Source organism: Sceloporus undulatus, chromosome 4, assembly GCF_019175285.1.
Source record: "Sceloporus undulatus isolate JIND9_A2432 ecotype Alabama chromosome 4, SceUnd_v1.1, whole genome shotgun sequence".
NCBI classification, from domain to species: Eukaryota; Metazoa; Chordata; class Lepidosauria; order Squamata; family Phrynosomatidae; genus Sceloporus; species Sceloporus undulatus.
In genome coordinates this window covers 64,904,946-64,921,427 of record NC_056525.1, presented here as the reverse complement: position 1 = coordinate 64,921,427, position 16,482 = coordinate 64,904,946, and the positions used below count along the sequence as shown (strand labels likewise).

At 40.1% G+C, this 16,482-nt stretch overlaps 1 protein-coding gene across 1 annotated transcript in view; it reads left to right on the top strand.

Annotated features, from left to right (window-relative positions):
• Positions 1 to 3,217: 3,217 nt before the first annotated feature.
• Positions 3,218 to 16,482, top strand: part of PACSIN1 (protein kinase C and casein kinase substrate in neurons 1) — an 80,670-nt gene continuing 67,405 nt past the window's right edge. The window contains exon 1 of the mRNA XM_042464332.1: positions 3,218 to 3,341. The gene's annotated coding sequence lies outside the window, so the exon portion shown is untranslated. The remainder of the gene's footprint in view (positions 3,342 to 16,482) is intronic.

Here is a 16,482-nt window from a genome sequence, read left to right as displayed (position 1 = left end):
TATGTATGTATGTATGTAAATGCATTTAGTCTATCAGTATGATACTGTAATTTGTAGGTATAGCTTTATTTTGCTAGTTGTTTATGTTGTAGCTATTATCATTCAGTAATATAAAGTAATTATGATAAATAACTAATATTAGTACAAAAAGCATTACTAAGGATTCTGTATGGTGTAGTATGGGAGGAGGTCAATGTGTGTGGGGACACCATGAGTTACCGCATTGGGTGACACCAAACCTAATGGTGCCACTGCATTTGGATATCTCTCTTAAAATGAAAGATGAAAAAAAGATATTGTTGTGTCTCTTGTGCTGAAGATCTGAGTGAAGAAAGGAAAGAAACTCCTCTGTGTCAACCAGGTTTCCCATCACAACCGTGTAGCTGTGTTAAGATATCGCATTAGATCCTAGAGAGACCAGTTCTATCTCTCCAGCCAGGGACCGTGTAAAGGAAGATGAATAATACAGGAGAAGGGGAGCAGTCAGATTTGCCTGAGTAGGCAGAGAGAGTGAGAGCTTTCCCAAGAGGTGGTCAGTGCTGTCCCAGCTCAAATAACTACTGTATGCTCTTTTTTCCTAGGGCATACACATCATATGCCAGCCAACAGAATCACTCTCCAGATGCAAGGCCTGAAAGAAAAGAGGTCTTTGCAGCTGACAGTAAATTGGAAAACATGCCTGCTTGTGAGATCTATTCTATAACAATTTGTCCTGGGATTAGGAATTCATCTTCCCTTCATCGATAAATTAGATGCTATTGTTCTGTTACATAACAAATCCCTTTGGCTGCTATGCAATTGCTCTCCATTTACATATCAAAAAAATTTCGGCCAGTCAAAGCAGGGGTTTGAGATTATTTTTTATGTATCAAGAAAGCAAGAAAAATGCAGGGAGTCCTGTTGACTGTGGCAGCGGAGGTAGGGGAATCTATGCAGCATACAGCAGTAGTATCATTCTACTTTTAGTCAGACCCATTGCTAATCACAAAGTAGCACTGTTTTGCGGTGGGTTATTGTTCTGTTGGTCCTAATAAAAAGCATTATGATAGTATTCAAGTCCAGCTTTGTCAAGATTTCCTGTGCCAAGTATGGCAAAGAACCACAAGAGGGCACACATATGGCCTGATTCTCTCAGAGTAGGTCTTCATCAGTGGAAGCCAGCTTCTTTTGCTCAGCATTATAAGACTGTTTACTGTAGAATCTGTCTCTCTGTATGCTATCACTCAGGAGTGATTCAGATGGTGATAATAATCCTGGTAGAATGTGGGTTGAATCTTTGTTGTTCACAGGCATTTTGAATGCACCTGAGTAAGTTTGGAGAGGGGGCTGCCAAAAAATCTGCTTAACCAGGGATAATCGGGGGGGGGGGGGGGGGGTTGTCTGTGTGAGTAACCAATATGAAACAGACCTAGGATAAACTGGGATAAAACTCTGCATGACTTGAATGTGTTTCGAATGCATCTCCACCATCAATTCTATCTTTATTCACAATGCTGACATGTGTGAGCAGCAGAACACACATAGATGTACATAGATGTGTTCTGACTAAAAAAAAAAATGAGATAATTCACATAGTCGTGCTAAAAACAATGTTTGAATAATCCCTTAAATCATTGGTATTGGCCAGGCAACCCAAGAATAGCTTCTTGTCCTTTGCATTAACCATACAAAATCTATCCATTTATCCATAGCATATTTATATCTTCAGAACATATTTATAGCATCTTGCAGGGTCAGCCCAAGATATTTTGATGCCTCAGAGAAAACAGTAGTTGTTGCCTCACACCCACCCAAACGCACCTGCCAAGATTTCAGAGATGAAAACCAAGACACAGGCAGCCAAGTAACATCAGAATGTGCTGGAAAGGGCCAAACTTATTAATGAGGAAGAGCACACAAGATTGGAGAGGCTGCAGCAATTTGCTTTTGCCTGGGCTACAGGGAAGGTCAAAATTCTCTTCCGTCCTCTCCTCTCCCCCCATTCCAACTTAATTAAGTGCAAACTACTTTTGTATTTCGAACCCAGTTTTCAGATATTGAAGTAAGGTGGAACCAAAAGTGTGTGTGTATGGGGGGGACCAGGACATTGTGAAAACCACTGGAAAAGTGGGACAGCAAAGGATTCATTGGGACTGTCTCTGCCAAATCTGGAGGGTATGTGCAAATTCTGCAAAGTAGCCAAAGCCAGTCAGGTTATTCTAGTCAATTAGTCGGGAAAACTCCTCTCCCTGGCTTTACTGTAATTAACAGTAATTAACAATTTTCTGCCCTGCTATAACTCTCCAGATCTATTACCTGCAGCGGGTTCCTCAATCTGCTTAAAGAAAAGACTGGCCCTGAAGCTTAATAGTGATATTTGAAGGGATGGGGAGTTGAGACATCAGAAGGTAAAGTGGCTATCCCATGATGGTTGCTGTAAGAGTTTGTGTCAGAACACACAGCAAACTCATCTTCTTTCTTCTAGAGAAGCCCAATGTTTTTCTTGTTCTAGTCGGCAGGTAAGGAAGCACCAAATGGTCAAGAACCCACAGGCCAAACTACATGAACAGTATTCATATCCGTAGCACTTGTGTGGCTGATTTAAACAAAAACAAATGGCCACCGTGATAGGTGGAATGCTACATTGGGACCAAGGTGTGAAGAAAGAGGAGCCTTAATCCTTTGTCCTTGCTGTGGTCCCAATCCAGAGAGGGTATCTGAACATGCTATTTATTTCTTTCAATTAACCACATGAGAACAAAAGGCATGAATATCCCATCTGTGAGAATGTGATGAAAACATTGATGATAGAATGAGGAAAGTGATGGTGAGGAAAAAAATAGGACAGGATAGAAGACTGGGGGTAGGAAAAGAGGATATATAGTGAAGCCAACATGCAAAAAGAGAAGGAGGAAGGGAGGGAGGATGGAGAAAAAACACACACAATGGCATGTGTGGGGGAGAAAAGGAGTGAGCCATGTGGGGGATGTTGTGGGGGATCCCAGGAAAGGGAGAACACAAACAGCCCCCAGCTTATGTTCTGCTTTCTCTGCAGTAATGTGTTCACCTTGTGCTGTCAGCAAGTCATTACTCGGAGCTTGGCTAGCGATTGGCTGGCTAAAAATGCCTCTCTAATCTCTGGGCTGATCTTTACCCCCCTCCTCCCCATCTGCTCTGACCTTCCTTCCAATGTGCACAGGCTGAGAAAGAAAAAAGAGAAGAATCCAGTAGAGTTCCTACCAGGCAACTGGCATCCCAAACTATATGTGAGCCAGGCAGGCCACAGAACTACTCAGCTGACAGGCACCGGGGGCCGGTATTTTGGACCAGGATCCAATGGTCTCTACAACCACTCCAGAAAGGTATGTTGTGGGCAATTTCCTTTATCCCTTCAGACCATCCTGATTCCTCTCCTCTGCAGCTTATATTCACATTTCTGCAGGCTGTTCCATCAGCCAGGTAGTCCATAGCATCACAGTACATTTGTTGGGATGCAGCCAGCCTTGGCAGGGATATGTGTGTGTGTGTGGTTTTAGTGAACCACCAGTCAATCTGCTGTGTTGATCTTAAGGTGTGGGTGTTTGGCCTGTAATGTTCGTATGGGACAAGTAGGCATCCGGTGACTACTGAGAATCATAACACACCATAAGGTCTGCTTTCACATTGCTGTGTGACACTCATTCTGTTCATACTGGGGAAGAGAAGATATTCGCTGATCATTCTTGGAAGGTGCTACTTTGTGTAATTTTATATCTTTGTTTTCTCTGGAACAACTTCAGTTTTATATTGTTTCTATCTGCAGTAACTCAAATTACCTGAGATGGCTCTTATTTCATCACTTAATTTTCAGTGTGTTCCTCTTGCTAGCATGAGCAAGGTGCAAAGGATTCACTTAGTGCTACCAAAGTGGATAAAGAAGCATCATTTAGATAAAAGTTTGAAGGCTGAGAATGAAGTTGATAGATGCATCATGTCTGTGAGGTGCTGGGTAATCTTAGCTGACTTTATAGATGAAACATGTTATATATTTTGTTCGTAGACTGTAACATGTACAAAAGTACATTCATGGCATAATGTAAATGAAATGGGAACAGAGGCTTCACCACCCCCAACCCATATATATTTCAGTGTAATACACAAATGATACACTGTCTTTGATGCACCTATGATTTGCTGTCTCTGACCAGAAACAGAGACAAAAATTCTGCACCATCTTGAGATCAGCTGTTTCGTAGTTGAAAAGCTCTGACCCTAAGCTTTATAGACTCTATCTGGGTCTCCTTCATTTTAAGCTTTATACGGTTTTACCCGGCCAGCTGTTCCTAAGGCCACCACATAGAAGACAGGGAACAGATTAGGGAGAGAAATGGTTACCCTTGTTTACAGGAGCATAGTACTCCCAGGCATATTGTGTAGTACGTACTCATGAATCTTTTCGGACTTTCCTCCATGCAGGGCGTGGAAGTAATGTAACATTATTTATGACACATTCATTTTGGCTGTAACAAGAGGGCAATATTGTAAGGGTGCAAAATAATATAGCAAATGGTAACATGATTTTGGGGGGGCAGAACAAGTCGCCTTCTACTTTTATTTGGTCATGGGTTTAAATAACCAGTAAAGTAGTTACCTTTTTAAACATAATGGCTAAAAAGTCACAAATTACTTTCTAAGCTCTACCTCCATTGTAATGAACATCTTTTCCTCTAATTTGAAACAACATAGAGATGCAGTTCAAATGTGTTTAAATTCTGTAAGAAAAGAGCACAGTGAAAACTAAACTGTTTTTAAAGAGTAATTGAACCACCGTAAAAGTGTTTGTTTTTCTTCAAGGCCTCTTCCAATGCTACCATGGGAGCAAGCCTCTGTGCATTCTTCTTTTATGTGCTAAAACAGCAACATGTGAAAAGCTCACCCATTATTTTTTAACATTCTATATTTTGTACCAGTGAGCTAGGTCCAAATGTGGCTCCTTGGTAGATTTTCAAAGTACAGTATATGTGATGTTTTAACACCTGCTTATGATTTTATTACATGTAAACTTGAACTGCAGCAGCCATGTGCCAATTAAGATTTTCATTTTCACATCTGATCTGTTCATCCCCTAATCTGTTGCTGTTCTTTGGGTATCAAGTGATGTTCACATTCTCTGACAGGTGGTGGCTCCATGGCTTCCTTGTGAAGCAGGGTATTCCATTCCAAGTTTCTGTTCAAACATTAATGCGGCTATCCAAGGTGCTGAACTCCAAATCCACAATCCACCCCAATAGGTTAACTTCCTAGGCACTATTTTTCACATTCCCATGGAAGGAAAGCACCTTTCTAGGAAGGGTAAATGTTTTGGTCAGTGATACCCTGAATTCTTTCCTCTTCATCTTGCTCTTCCTTTGAAAACCTTTCCAAATGTTAATCTCCTTAGCATGGCTATGTATGGCCAGCTGCATATCTCCTTGAATCCTCATGTCACTCTCAGCACAATCCTCACATTTATTGAGAGGCGAGCCTCAATGCGTTCAGTGGCACTTACTCCCAGGTCAGCTTGTGTAAGGTTGTAGCTTTAGACCTAAATCCAATTGCTACTCTCATCTGAAGCAGACCCACTGAATCAATGGGATTTGCATAAGTATTAACTCACCGTTCAGCAAATGATTAGTTATGTCTGCTTTAGCTGGAATTAGCAATTGAATGTAGGCCTACACACCAAGAGCTTTGGCTGGTCCTGGATGCAGTGTTGCCTCTGTACAGCCATGTGACTGTTTGTGTTATTGAAAGAGAACCTACAAGGGACCTCTTTGGCACTCCAGAGAAAGATACCTGCACTAGTTGTTATTTCCTCTTGTCTACCTCAAATCTGGAAAGGCCAGAGCAATTCAATCATAATTGCCAACTCCAGAAGATAAAACAGAACTTGTTCAGAGAGAGTGACTTAGTTAAATGTGTTGGCCTAAATCCAGCTGTTAGCCCCAACTAGATTAGATCCACTGAAGAAATTGGATTCACATAATTGTACTAAAGTCATATCTATTCAAGGGACCATCAACACTAGTTTGGATTAATAATTGGAACCAAGAAGAAACAATGTGGTCTGCATGTTATGATCTTCAGACTGCTTGCCTTTAAGCACTACATAGTTATAGAACTATGGTTCTGCTTTAACAGCCGTGGCTACATCCTGCAAAATCATAGCATTTGCAGTTTAGGGAGAAGTTTTTGGAATTCTCAGACAGTTTTCAGTGCCTCATCAAACTACAAACCCAAAGATTCATAGGATACACTCATGGCCATAAAAGTGGCATCAAAGTACTATAATTATGTACTATGAATGGACTCAAGCTGCTTTAGGTAAAGGGTGCAATTGTTTCTGACCCACTTCTAATCAGAAGTGTTTAGAAAAGATCAGCAGGCATTACTCTCAGCATCACCTCTGGAGGAAGGGAGATTAACAGTCATGGTCAGTTTATATTCCCATCAGGCACTGGTGCTAACAGATATCCCTAATAGGAGTTTAACATTACATCAGCTCCCCCTCTCACATCTACAAGCATCTGTTGTCTAGACTTCTTTGACTCTGTGTATCCCCTGAACATCCCTATTTGGCCAAGGCTCCAGTAGGGCACTCCACTGTTCATTAAATTTTTCCTCCAGGCAGTGGCAGCCTCTATCACAGCCCCATCCTGGGGGCATTACTCTTGCTATTTACTATCCTCAGGCTGTCTCTTAGCCTGTCACCTACTATTTTATCACAGATTGATAACACACTCTAAAGTTCTCCTTGCTGCTTCTGTTAGCATCCATCTACATTGTATGGTGGGAGAAAAACTGTCAAGAAACCATTAGAACTTATGCCTAGAAGGCAATTAACTTTTTCAGTACTAGCCATGCTGCAGCATTTTACCTGTGCTGGTTATGTGCAGCAAAAGCTTAAATCCTGAGCTCTTTTTTTTTTCCCCTTACCAGCAGAAGGCACAGATGTGCAGACTGGTCTCTGTACACTTTGAAAGCTTTGATTTCTTTTTCTCCAGACAGGTTTGTGATGGCTTTAATTCTCCAATCAGCATAGTGATTCCCAAATGTCTGTTTGATTTAATACTTACATATATAAACACAATAACAAGATATAAAACAAATATCTAAAATGCATTATGTCGAGTGGCTCTGTATGTTGCTGAACAGCCAGCTGTAAGAAAGGAAACACTCCTCCTAGAAGCAACCAAATTTTGTGAGAGATTGCAGCTCAATATTTTAAGCGTTTATATTTGTATTCATGGGTTGTGTTGGCAAACAATGTAAACATTTGCTTGCTTGTCACATTTCAGTAGCTGAAACTCTCTGGGTTTTCATACAATAGAACCAAAAACATAACAGAAAAAGATAAAAACATTGCATTAAAAAACTTTAAAAACAGCTACAAAATAAAGTCAGAGTGAAGCCAACAGCACTGCTCTGTCTCCAAAGCAGAGATATACCTACTTACCTTAGGTAAGTCACACTGTCTGAGAAGATGGTAATGACAAACATCCTCTGAATAAATCTTGTAAAAAACAAAAAGCAAACCCTAGGATATGTTTGCTGCAAGCCCAGCCTCATTGGAGGACAGATTAGACTCTTCAAATGCTTAAAGATGATTAAAATTTTCAAATGGTTAAGAATGGTTAAGAGAACCGAAAGTAAAAGGTGACAGAAACAGGATCAGAATCTTGAATACAACTATTCAGTGACTTGTGCATAGGGACAAAGAGAAATGTCTTATTAATCAATGCAAAGAAATAGAATAAGACAACACAAAAGGTGGAACATGAAACCTCTTCCACAAGAACCAAGAAATTAAAGGAAAATTCAAACCAAGAATAGGGATGCTATATGACCAACAAGGGATCACATTATATGATCAGGACAAAATCAAAAATCAGTGGTAGCACTACAATGAAGAACTATATAAAAGAGAACTATATAAAATGATGATAGATTAATTCAAAAAAGAAAAAAGAGAACCATTTAAAGATCAACTCACAATTTTAGAAAGTGAAGCGATGCTTGGGAGAAATAAATTGCCAGAACAGATGGAATAGAAAGACTTTTACCATATATGGAATGAGAAAAGCCAAATGTCCAGGCTGGGTTCAGAAAAGGAAAAGGAACTGGGAATCATATTGCAAACATATGGTGGATAATGGAATACAGTACACCAAAATAAATAAATAAATAATCAAAAGAAAATTAGCCTGTGCTTTATAAATTATAGCAAAGCCTTTTATTATGTAGCTCATGAGAAATTATAGTTCATTCTGAAAGAAATGGAAGTACCACCATCTGATTGTCCTGATATATAACTTGACATATATTATGGAGAAATACAATGATTTCTCATTGGCAAAGGGGTCAGATAAGGCTGGATTTTATGATGCTGTCTGCTTAATGCATATGCAGAACACTTACAGAAAGGAGGATTAGGATCAGAGGAAGCAGGGATGAAAATTGGGTAACAGAACATCAACAATTTAAGTTATGCAGATAACATCATATTACCTGTAAAAGACAGCAAAGACTTTAACCAACTACTGATGAAATTTATGGAAGAAAATGAGATTACAGATGGAATGATTATATCTAGGAAGCCATGGCCCTGAATAATAACAATAACAATAATAATAATTTCTTACTTGCCTCTCCCCATGGATTGAGGTGGACAAAAACAAGAGAAAAACAAATATCTGTCAATTAAAAACACAATTTCAGTTAAAACGTACATCAATTTGAAAGAACACATATATATTAAAGCAATCTACATTTAAAATTAATCATTAAACTTTACCATTTTAAAAATCATGCTGGTAACCTCAGGACTGGACTTTTTCTTTCTTTAAAAAAAAAAAAGGACTGGACTTTTTCATATGCACTACCATCCTTAGGTCCTCCAGCTCTAGGTAGGGGCATACCTGGCGTAACAGTTGAAGCTGATTGTAATCATCCCTGACTGTTGCATCTATCTGAGCTGTCATTCATAGCAATGAATCCATAAGGACCCCCAAACTGTGAGCATAGTTATTCAGGGGGAATGTAACCCCATCCTGAACTGGATGATACACCTCCAAACTCATCTTAGTACCTCTGTCTTTTCTGGATTCAGCTTGAATTTGTTTTTCCTCATCCAGCCAATTACCTCCTCCAGGCATTCATTCAGAGGAGACGCACTATCCTTAGCTGAGGCTGAATTTGAAGGCATGGAGAAATATAGTTGGGTGTCATCAGCATTCTGATTGCACCCTGCCCCATGGCTCCAGATGATCTCTCCCACAATTTAATTTAGATATTGAATAGCATTGGGGATAGAATGGCACTTTGTGGTATGCCATAAAACAGCTCCTTTTTTGAGGAGTAGCTATCACCAGTGTAATCCTACTTATAGAGCTGCTGGATACTGTACTGTCAATTTCTGCTATAATGACAGTGTCTAAGTCAGCTCTTATCCAAGAGATTTTATCTGTGAAATGATCATTAAAATCATCACAGCAAACTATTGAAGATTATAGAACTGGATTCAGGGGGAAGGTGCCCGAGTTAAACTTCTTAGTTAAACAGTTGAGCTGGATGTGAATTCACAAACGCAATACATGCAGATTAGAAAGCTTTCTTTGCTGCATATATTGCCACCTTGAAGAACAAAGATGTTTTTTGTAGCATGTCTTGTCAGATATGTCGAGTTTTCCACCATCTGCTCTCCAGTTGTCATTCTCATTTCAGCTCCCTGAGGTCCCCTGTATACCTGTATACCAAATTTGTAATATGTCAAAGAGGGCATTTGGGAGTGATTGTGTCAATAACCCTGGTTAGATCTTGATTCTACTTATTGACCAGGTCTTCAGCAGGATCGTTGGTGGTACCAGCTTTGATAGCCTCTAAGGCCTGAAGGCTCCATCAGCCTTTGAGTACAGACCATCTTAATCTGCCCACCACCTCTATAGGGATGGATTCAAGACCTGTATTTGTCCTCTACAAGACCTGAACAGGGCAGTTGATGACCAGGGATCTTGGAGGTCTTTCATTTATTAGGTTACCATAAGCCAAAGTCAATTTGATGACAAATAAAAACAACAAATTACAAACATTGATAAATAACGCCATTCCACATTATACCTCTCTTTTATGCAACAGTCTTTAGCAGAGAGGTAAGCAACTGTTAAGTCCTGGAGGCTGTAGTTGACTCTGCAGAAATTTGGAAGGCTGCACAAGCCACATGGAAGTCTGGGGGCATTTTTAGTTTTTTAAAAAAGAATTTTTGTAAAGAGCTCTCTTGAGGGAACTGGAGTCCTTGGGGCTCAGAAGCTACATTTTGACCTCTCTTGCTTTAGAAGATACCCAGACCATTAATGAGGATTTCTGTCCTTAATTAAAATATAGATAATTTAAGCTACAGGGAGTCATTGTGGGAGGAAGGGATAACTCATATGAGACAGCCAATGAATGCTATCATGAACCCTGCTTAGCATTATTGCATTGCTTGTCCATTTCTGCATGGCACTTTAGGTGATTAAAAGAGTGTAAAGTTCTGGCAGGAATTTGAGTATCATCCATTTGCTTCCCCATATATATCAATAACAACTTCTCACAGAGGAAGACAGAGTAGGATCTTACCTCCATCCTGCTGAAAATATGGAGTACTGAGAGTCAATTCACACTACACTATTATAGTACTATTCCATTTTAAATGCCATGTTTCCATTCTATGGAATCCTGGGATTTGTTTGGTGAGGCACTGAAGTGCTCTGGTTGAGAATTCTAAAGGTCCCTTCCTTAAATATAATTCCCAGAATTCCATAGGATAGACTCATGGTAGTTAAAGTGGAATCATAGCACTGAACTCTCTGGTATGTATGGGCCCTGGTTCTTTGCCTTCCAGAACAATCTCCCTTCCTGTTACTGCCATTGGCACAGACCTGTTCTACATGAGGAATACAGAAAATTAGACGTCTGATTGTTTCTCTCAAGAGGATATATGAGGAGAAGATGGATGTCTTCAACTGATCTTACAGATAAGATGAAGGAACTGGGTGTTTTCAGCCTGGAAAAGGGAAGACTACGCAGGTACAACCCATTCACATTCCAGAAGAGCTGTTTTAGAGCTGGTTGCTTCCATGTCACTGGGGTGTTGAATCTGCTTTGGGGTTCAGTATGAACTTTAAAGGAGCTATCCATGGTGCTGGCCTCTGTCCACCAAGTAAATTCAGTACCTTGGATAGGTCAAAGTAAAAGTTGCAGTGAAGTAGCCATCCTACTAATGTGGGAGCCACCACAGTCTGTTGCAAAGAAAGGAGAATGAGAATTCAAAGTCAGCCCCTACTCAGCTTTGGAGAAAAAAACCCATCGCATATATAATTTGTTTGTTAGACTATATTTGGAACCTCAGTCCTAGACTCTAGTATACTTTGCAGGACAGAGAGGATGATGAAATGATCATCTCCCACAGATAATTCCTGATTCTATCAAAGAGTATTAATATCCCACATTTCCTCCAATAAATTCAATGCCACATACATAACTTCCATACTCCCCATTTATCCTCACAACAACCTTGAGAGGTTGGTTAGAATGAGAGAGGATGATTGCCCCAAGGTTGCTCACTGCATGGCTCACTGGAGATCAGAACCTGAGTATTTCAAATTCCAGTGTAACCTGTTAGCACTAGATCTCACTAATGGAATTAATAATTTTCAGACTGTCCCCAAATCTTGTTCTCACAGCACCACTGTATGCCACATTTTACCAAATATTTGGTTTGGTGTTCTGTATTAATGCTTCACCTACTTCTGTATACTGAAGCAGTACTGCCTGGAGATTTTATGCATTTCCTAAAGAAGCATCCATGCTTCTTATGTAATGCCATGTAAAATTGGCTGGCCTTCTCCAAGCCATTTAAATATTTCTTCTGCATTTTGCTTTGTATCTGCTGCTGTCACACCTCCCTTGCAAACTGTAGCTGCAAGTCCTCTGATAACTGGATTAAGGAGAGCCTTGTCTGCTCACACTGCAGCTCCTCGCTCTTCTCCTTGGCTGCTTTTGTGCCCTCTGTGGAAATGCTAATTCAAACATTTCTACAGCAGCTCTCCCAAAATCTCTGACAGAAGACTGATGCCAGGGGACTCTTGTCCTCCTTCTTCATTCTCTCCCCTTAGCACATTTAATAATAGAAGAACAACAGACTATAAAACACTGTGATGCACCACCACTCCTCTCTTGTGTGCCTACAGAAATGGGCTCTGCAGGGAGAACATGTGACCATCTAGAGCCAAGAAAGCTCAGGGATTAGCAATAGCATAGGTTTCTTGCCTGAGAGAGACCTGCCACTGTCAGCTGACATTGGACTCTTCCAGCTTGGTTTAAAGCAGCTTGAGTTCTCATTAAATAACTGCTTTAATTTTGCTGGTTGGAGTCACCTCCTCAAACACTTGCCTCATCTGGAAGAGCCCGCTGTCATTCTTCAAAGTCATGAATTCACAACCTGGGCTGCACCATCACCATTTGGTTTACGTAACTTGTAAGGTAACTCATCAGACCTGTATGACTTTCCCTCTCTCTCATTCTCTCTGTTATTTACTTACTTAGTTACAGTAGTTAATGAGCCTGTTCTTGCTGCCTTTCTGGGACTGTAAAAACAGGCACCTGATGGGCACAGTTGATCCTTGCAAAGTGAAATGGCCTTGTTTGGGTGGTCACCATGGTGCAGGCGTTGTATAGGTTCAGAATTCAAAGTTGTTTACAAGTCCTAGAGTCACTGTGGGTCTCAATATTTGGTGCTTTAGATGATCACTTAGGGAAGGAATTGGGGGTCATTATGACTTTGGGTGTGTGTGCAAGGGCCATACAGCATGCCCCCAAGGTTTTACCTAGCATGTGGTCTGCTCAGTTCCTATCCCTGATGTAAAGGGAAATTGTTAACTGCAGAGGTAGTGCAAAATCATGATTACTAAGGGAGAATAGAGAATGGCATATTCCCCACCCACCTCCCATACAGTGAAAATGCATATTAGCAGAGGTTTGTCATGTTATTTTGGCACCTGAGGAAGATAAAACCCTACACTCTGTGGGAATAAAAACCCAGTACTAATAATTTGCTATCCTTTTCATAGCACCCAAACTCATGAAACCCAGCTGCTTGTACCAGGGTAGTGATCTCATTCTACTCCATGGTATGGCTCATCTTAGTGTCTTATAGCCCAATGGCTAGATATATATTTTCCTGTGCAAGGGTCTTTTCTCCTTCCAAGGCATACTATAGAACTTAATAAAGATATGCAAGCTAGAAAACATATGAGTAATGTATAGAAATATTGGTGGGAAAATGTAGGAAGCAAGCATCTTAAAACACAAAACAGCTAGGCTAGAGCATGGGTAGTGAACCCCATGGTCATTCAAATTTTGGTAGGTTCCAACTTCCATCAGCACCAACCAGGAAGAATAATGGGAGTTGTAATCCAACAATATCTAGAGGGCCACAAGTTACTTACTCCTGCCCTATAGTATGGCTCATAACTTCAGAAGATATAAAAAGTCTTTGGTGAAAGACTTTCAAATAGAGATTAGCTGCACAATGCCAGGGTGGTTTGTGGATCATCAACTTATCTGCCATCAAAAGCTAAGACTGAAGATGATATTATGCCACAATAATGCCTTCTCTTTTACTTAGTCTCTTTTCACTTGATGAGCACCTGACACCACTGGCCAAGCTGTGGTCTGATTCTCTTCAGCAACTTTCCCTTTGGCCTTGTTTCTTCAGTATGAAATTGTGATTAATAGGCTGCTAGTACTGATGAAATTGCTCAGAGAGCCAGGATGGATTTAATCATAAAAGGATTCTGAACTGCTGGCACTTGGATCTTGCTGTGTGTTAAGGGAAGCTATTGATTTACGAGACACAGAGGCAGATGGCAAGGGAGGATTTGTTGTTAAGAGAGACATACGTGGTTAGATTGAGAGACAGTGTGAAACTACATCTGCAAAAAGAAATACTCCAGCTACTGCAAAGATAATTTTGTTCTGCTCCCCCAACTGAAAAGTGATAGTTGTTCCCTAAACTGGTTCAACTACTTTGTTGCCTGAAGAAACTCAAGTCAGCATGTATGTATCACCAACTTGCCTGTCAGCCTATAGTGATCCAATACATTTCATATTTTTTTCTTCGACAAAGAATACTCAGTAGTTTGCCATTACCTTCTTCTGAAATATAGCCTACAGCACCTGGTATTCCTTGGTGGTCCCTGTCCAATTACTAATTCTACTTAGCTTCAAAGATCAGATGAGATTTGGTGCCTTTAGAGTATTTAAAATCTTAAAGTAGTGTACAAAGAAGGATTTGGCATATATATTGTTGTTGTGTGCTTCCAAGTCATTTAATTTAAAAGCACCATTCTTTGTCAAGACTAGCCAGCATGTATTCTAGAAACTCTTCATCTACCCATCTATAAAATATAAGAACAATGTCCTCATTTGGATTTTTTAAGCCTAATGCCAAATGGCATGTATCTGACAGTACTGTATTATTCACACATCTAAAACCCTGGGACAAGGCCAGTGCAGAAGCTGTGATCATGTCTTGTAGCAAAACCAAAAAGGAATCTTGTGGCAGCGTACATATTAACATGTTTTATTTAAAATTAGCTTTTGCAAACTTCAGCCAGCTTCATCAGATTCACAGAGTGTACCTCCAGCTGGTAGATACTTATACAATGCATATTTTTATATTTTAAAAGCCAGTGATCCTTCCCTCTACATTCTGTTTGTTATAACCAAAAGACGTATACTGTACATAAAATACCAAAGTCCTGTAAGAATTAGAAGCACTAACTTTATAATGAATCACCATATGTAACATCAGAAGTCTACAAAGATATCATAATATTGATGAGTGATTACTGTCATTATTTTTTAATATAAATATATATTTATTATATTTATTTCCCAAACTTGTCTGTCCACCAGGGCTGCCAAAGTGATCCACAATAACATATATTTTACAAAAGTAAAAATATATTAAAATCCATTTAAAAAACAGTTTCCAAAACCAGATACACTTGTGAACAAAAAATTCATCATGATATCCAGGAAAATGCATTTGTGGATTAAATAAATTAATTCTAAAATGAGGGAAGAAATAGATGAACAGAACCACAACTCATCATTGCCTTGGCTTTGGACTCCCTCTCCTCTTACTCATTCTAAGTGGATATAAAACACAAGCATGCCTGCCTGGCAGAGGTTGCCATCAAGTAACATAAATAACTGTACATACCACAGACCTCCAGAATTGAACCCTGTCTGAATGAACAACAGAGCTGAGACGTTGGGTAAGCAACAAGTCCCTTTTCCGGGCCTCATAACATGGCATCTTCCACAAAGCTTCTTGCAGCTTGCCAAAAAATTGAGCCCTTCATGTCAGGGACCATGCCCCTTCCCTGGAAAGAGTTCCAGAGGATGCCTGAAGGGCTGGAAATTAGCAAACAAAAGGCAGATTGTTTTTATGGAACTAAGCTGGCCTTCTGGTGGCACCTGCACAATGCCATGGCCTTTCACGACAATTTGCTTTCTGAGAAAGCAACTGCAGAGGGTTCAATTATTCTGTGCTTCTAATTAAGGACACAAATAGACCAGAGAGTCTCCATTCTCCCAGGAAGCAGGGAAGTGATTTTGGGACTGGCAGCTTGCTAAGCGCATCTCTCATTGAAGGAACTATGGGAAACATATTCAAGAATTTCCAGCTGCTTCTACATGCACAAACCATAAAGAAAGTTCACAGATTACTTTGGAAAGCAGGAACGATGTGTCGTAGCACTATGCCATGAAGCAAAATGGGAAACAGCTAAAAGTGGCAGAATAGTACAATAAACTTTGAGCTCTGTTTCTATAAAATGAATAGTGGGAAGGTGTGGTACACTGGTTAGAAAGCTGGACTGGTACTTGTAAGTTCTAGGTTCAAGCCTTTACTTAGGGTACGAAACTCATATAGTAACCTTTGGCCAGCCACTCTTTGTTGACATGGCCTACCTCACAGAGCGAGTGTGGTATAGTGGTCTGAGTGTTAGACTAGGACTCTGAAGACCAGGGTTCGATTCCCTGCCCAGCCATAGAAACCCACTGGGTGATCTTGGGCAAGTCACAGACTCTCTGCCCCAGAAATCCCCATGATACATTCACCTTAAGGTCACTATGAGCCAGAAACAAGTTGAAGGTAATTTTCACTTTAACAACATGAAACTATATATGTGCAAATACATTTAGGCTGACATCTGATATTGTAATTTAAGGGTATAATTTTAATTTTGTTACTTGTTTATGTCACAACTATTACCATTACATTCAGTGATATATGAGAATTACGATTTATGAGTAACATTAGTACAAAAATCATTACTAAGGATTCTGTATAGTGCGGTGTGAGAGGAGGTCAATGGCGGAGGGGTGACAACATGAGTTACTGCACTGGGTGATGCCACCTCTAGTGACACCACTGGG